Genomic DNA, 5,867 nt, shown 5'->3' with positions numbered 1-5,867 from the left:
TTGGAGTAGAAAAAAAGAATATCTTATAAGAAGAAAACAGGTAGGTTGTGCTGTCTTGGAAGACACTCAAGAAGAGTGCAAGCAATTATGTCAAAAGAAACTGACAGGTCAAATAAGAAAGATCCCAAACTGATGTTTTGATTTATTAACACTGAAGACATTGGGAACCTTGACAAATCAGATCCAGTGAAGGGACAAGAGTATACTTCAGAGGAGGAAGAGGTGAAGACTGGGAATACAGGCTGTTTTTGAAGAGTTATTTTGTAAAGCAGAAAAATCTGTAGCAGATAGAAGAGATATTGAGGTCAAGAAAGAATTTCGTGTTTGCTTGCTCCTTCTTTGAAGAATAAGCCACATCTCTGTACTTTCCTAAAATGGAATATGTAGGTACAGATACAAGGAGGCATTGGGAGTGGAGGAAATTATCCTATTGTGTATATTATATCAGTGAATGAGAAGGACTCATCATCTAAGATAAGTCAGAGGTCAAGACATAGGAAGAGGAATGAGTGGGAGAGAGAATAGATTGGGAATATCTACTGTGAAAGTTGGGCAGTATTTAGGGCCAAACTTATTTATAATAGAAGAAATACAAATTATGCTACTCAGAGATGCCATTCTCCATCTAACAAGCCCAAACCCAAAAGTCAGACAATACATTCTTTGGGGGAGACCATGAGGGACACAAACTTGGCCATGTTTTGCCAACGGGAATAAAAAAAAATTATACAATCCTGATAGAGAAGAATTGACCAGTATTTCGAAAAATCATACATACATGTAGCTTTGGACGCAGCAAGCTTACTTCTAGGAAATATCACCAAAAGTATGAAAAAAATCCAGGCATATGGTTATTTATTGTGTTATAATTTGTAATTACAAAGGTTCAGAAACAATTCAAATATCTATGAATGGATGAGTAGTTGAACAATCCATGCTTCATTCACATACTGAAACACTCTGCAGGCTTAAAAAATGGAGGAAAATCATCTATCTATACATTGATTAGGAATGATCTGCAGGTAGAATTGTAAAGTGAAAAAGGCAAAGTTTGAATGCTATTTTTTTGCAGAAAAGAGGGAGAGAAATGTATATATGTATATTCCCTCATATATGCATATGTTTGCTAAAAGAAATGCTAGAAGAGTAAATAAGAATATAAATGCTATATATATAGAGGTAGAGAGAGAAAAGTTAAAGGGTCAGAGATACAACTGAGAACCCATCTTTGTTATACAGTAGTGATTCTTATCATTTATGCATATTTTATATATGCAAAAATAAAGTTTATCAAAAGAAATACAAGCAAACACAGAGCAAAAAGATGATTACTTATTGATATGCTGCCAAAATTTGGATTAAAAAAAATTCTGATAGGAGTGCAAAAATACCTTAATGGAATTTTACTTTGCATTTCTGTTATGATGGCAAAAGTGTTTTCCTTTATCTAAAAGTCCTTTTAATGTTTTTTAATGTGATGTAATTATTTGTTCCTGGTGCCAATTTTTCTGTCATATAGTGATCTTGTTGCTTTTTGGGAGTTCATTTAATATTGTTATTTGCCTTCTGTCTGTGACAAAGTGCAATTTTTTACCCCCACCAGTTTATTTGCTTTGTAACTTTGCTCATGTTTAAAACTTTTCTTTCATTGTTTCATATTTTTGAGTCATATTTAGGAAGATTTTTCCCATTTTCAGATTTTAAAGTAATTAACTTATATTATCTTCTAGTATCTTCATGGTCTCTCTCTCTCTCTCTCTCTCTCTCTCTCTCTCTCTCGTTCTCTCACTCTTGCTCTTTGGTTTCTCTGTCTTTCTCTTCCTTCCTTCTTTCTTCCTTCTTTCTATCAAAGTACATATTACACTTCCTAAAGTTAAACAAACAAGGTAAACTTTATTCATGGCTACTGCAATAGGGAGGAGAAACTCATTTCCAATGAAACAAACAGCTGGAGAGCATTTAACAATTTAAGGGCTGGGGTGGAAGGATCATGGGCCATCTGCATTTGGTAATTGGCCTTACCCAACATAGAGAAGGAAGATACATATTATACAAGGCTATTCCAAATATACAAAATTTTAAAGAATGAAATCATTGTATAAGCTTAATTTTCAAGTTTTTAAAAATGCTTTTCTCTCCTAAAAACTATTCTGGCCTTGCCTCTAATGATAATTATTAATGGATATTTCAAAACATTATATATATATTTTTTCCATAAAGGCTAGTAAAATAGACATAATTTAAATGCAGAATTTATAAGTTGCTGAGAAATAAAATTACTGAGAAGTCATGATACTATACTATATATGTTTCACCTGTCCAACCATTTTTTTAATTCTATGAACATCACTCAAAAAAAAAACGAAGAAAGTCATAGCGTTTTTGGTTCATATTGAAATAGATAAACCTGAATAAAAGGGGCAAGCCTTTATCTGCATAGTTTTTTTAAGAGGAGGACTCAAAAAAAAAAAAAAAATCAGATATGTAATGGATATGGCTCTCTATTTGTTATTTTAAAATGTAACAAATCTAAGAGAATGAGTCAAGATGGTGGGGTAGGTAAATGTGATGCTTATCTCCTCCCATGACCACATTAAAATTACAACTAAATTATAGGACAATCAACTGGGACAACCACCTGATGTTTAGCTGAACCTGTCACCTGTAAAGAAGAGGCCACATAGAGACTGATAGGAGGGATGGCAACGCGAAACAGCCTTGCCCCACACCTGCGTGTGATGGTTGGGCATTGGAAAAGATATCTCAGCTACAGAGGTCCCTCTTAAGAGATATCTCAGCTACAGAGGCCACAGCCCCATGCCGGGGATCCCCAGCCCAGGGTTTCAGTGCCGGGAAGAGGAGTCTTGACAAAACCTGACTGTAAAACTCAGTGGAGATTCTGACCATCCAGGGGAGACAGAAGGAACTTGAAAATCAAAACTTCCCCTTAAAAGGCCCGCATACAGACTCACTCGCAAACACTCACCCTGGGTCCTGGTGGAGGGTCAGCAGCTCAAGACATAGGGCAAAAGGTTGAGTTATGTGGCTTCTGGGCGAGGGCTAGAAGGACAGCTGCCATTGGCTTTTTGTCGAGCCCTCCTCCTGTGCAGCCTATAGCTGGAGGCCATCTTGCATGTGTTGAGCCCTCCCCCAAACAGCCAATTCTGAATTTGCATTGGCCCAGTGAAATTAGCTCACTCTACCCTGTGACTCCCTGAGATCCCACCCAACCCAACTCGCAAATTTCCAAAGGCAAATTCCTTGCCGAGCAACCAGCCCCACCCCACTCTCTCAGCAGGTGCTGCACTCAATAGCAATCAATGGTCCTCAGCCCTGCACCTTGGGAGAAATTTTCCATGTGCCAGCCCGAGCTGCAGTATTTCTTGAACAAATCATAGGGCGGGGGCCCAAGATGGGCAGTGCCTGGACTCGATGTGATCTGGGATTTTTGCGAGAGGCCACAGGCTCAGCACTGGCATCAAATCTGAATCTGCGCTGGTCTTGTGAAACCTGCTAACTTTCCTTGGGTGACTCGCTAATTGCTGGAGGCATATTTGTGATTGGGTAACCAGGCTCCCCCAGCCCACTCCACAAGAGGCTCTTTTAGCAGCAATCAATAGGCTTCTGCTCACACACCTCTGGAGACAATCCAGGTGGTGGGCAACCAGCACAAGCCCAAGCTGAAGTGTTTCTCGAGGCTGGTGGGAGCTGGCCTTGCTGTGAACTGAGACTTTTGCTCCAAACTTGAATCTGCATAGGCCAGGTAAAATCTGCTTGCTTTATCCCAGTGACTCCTTGTGTCCCCACCTCACCCAACTTGCAAACCATCCAAAGGTTCTTTCAGCTGCTGAGCCTTATGGGCAGCCAGCAGGCAGCCTCAGTTTACAACATGGTCTCTCCCACTTGCCTCCAAGTCCAGTACAGGTAGCAACAACACGCAGATCACTTTGTAGCTCCTAACAAGTAGCCTCAAGTGGTCACAGGCAGCAGATGACCTTGGCCTGCACTAGCCTTTGGCCCCTCCTAAAGGACTCCAAAACCAACACACGTGGAGGCCAAAGTCAGACCATAACAGAGGACCACCTGGATAGCCCCACAAATGGCATACCCAAAGGTTGATCTCATCAGGTGCATAAGCTTGCTGAGGCAAATCCCACTCTGTGGGGTCAGCCCCCCGCACAGCAGTTTATACTCTGTGGGTGTGGCCAATTCTCACAGCCAGTTAGCCTGAGTGTCAATCCCATCCACTGACATGATAACAGCAATCAAGGTTTAACTGCAACAGTAGAGCACACACAACTCACATGAAAGACACTCCTGGAGCTCCTGGAGCAGGTGATCAGGGAGGCTGCACTTCTGGACCACACAGGGCACCTACTACATAAGGCCAACTGGCCAAGACTAGGAGACATAACAAATCTACCTAATATATAAAAAAAGAAAACAGAGAGGCAACTAAAATGAGAAAAAAAAAATGTTGCAAATGAAACAACAGGTGACAACTCTAGAAAAAGAACTAAATGAAATGGAGGCAAACAACCTACCAGATACAGAGTTCAAAACACAGGTTATAAAGATGCTCAATGAACTGAGGAGCATAATAGATGATCTCAGGGAGAGCTTCAACAGAGATAGTAAGCATAAAAGAAAACATAGAAACCACAAAAAAGAACCAGTCAGAAATGAAGAATATAACAGAAATGATGAATACACTAGAAGGAATCTATAATAGATTTAGATGAGCAGAGAATCAAATCAGCGATTTAGAAGAGAGATAGCAGAAAACACTCAATTGGAACAGCAATAAAAAAATAATAATTTAAAAAAAATGAAGAAAGTTTAAAAGACCGCTGGGACAATATCAAGTGTATCAACATTGACATCACGGGGGTACCAGGAATGAATAGAAAGATAAGTGGTTGAGAACCTATTTGAAGACATAATGACAGAAAACTTTCCTAACCTGGTGAAGGAAATAGACATACAAGTCTGGAAAGCACAAAGAGTCCCAAACTAGAGGAAGCCAAACAGTGCCACACCAAGGCACATCATAATTAAAATGGCAAAGCTTAAAAACAAAGGGAGAATACTAAAAGCAGCAAGAGACAAGCAATTAGTTACTTACAAAGGAGCTGCCAAAAGACTGTTACTGATTTCTCAACAGAAACTTTGCAGGACAGAGGAATTGGCACAAAATGTTCAAAGTAATAAAAAGCAAGGACCTACAACCAAGATTACTCTACCCATCAAGGCTATCAATTAAAACTGAAGGTGAAATAAAGAGCTGCCTAGACAAGAAAAAGTTAAAGGAATTCATCACCAACAAGCCAGTATTACAAGAAATGTTAAAGGGGCTTCTTTTAGAAGAAGGGGGTAAAAAACAAACCAACATAAACATGAATAATAAAATACAATAACTATGTAGCTATCAATAATCCCTTTTTACATAAATGGATTAAATGTATCAGTTATTTAGCTGAATGTATAAGAAAATAAGACCTATACATAAGCTGTCTATAAGAGACCCACTTTAGATCAAAAGATACATATAAACTGAAAGTAAGGAGATAGAAAAAGATATTTCATGCAAAGGGAAATTTAAGAAAAGCTGAGGTAGCAATACTTAGACAAAAAAAAAAATGGACTAAAACAAAGGCTATAATAAGAGACAAAGAAAGGCATTACATAATGATAAAGAAATTAATCCAACAAGAGGACATAACCTTAGTAAACATATATGCACCCAATATAGGAGTATCTACACATATAAAGCAAATATTGACCAACATAAAGGGAGAGATTGACAGTAATACTGTCATAGTATAAGACTTTAACACACCATTGGCACCAACAAACAGATATTCCAG

Source organism: Pteropus vampyrus, unplaced genomic scaffold (assembly GCF_000151845.1).
Source record: "Pteropus vampyrus isolate Shadow unplaced genomic scaffold, Pvam_2.0 Scaffold13, whole genome shotgun sequence".
Taxonomy (NCBI): Eukaryota; Metazoa; Chordata; class Mammalia; order Chiroptera; family Pteropodidae; genus Pteropus; species Pteropus vampyrus.
The sequence above is the reverse complement of the archived record's forward strand: the minus strand, read 5'-3'. Positions refer to the sequence as shown.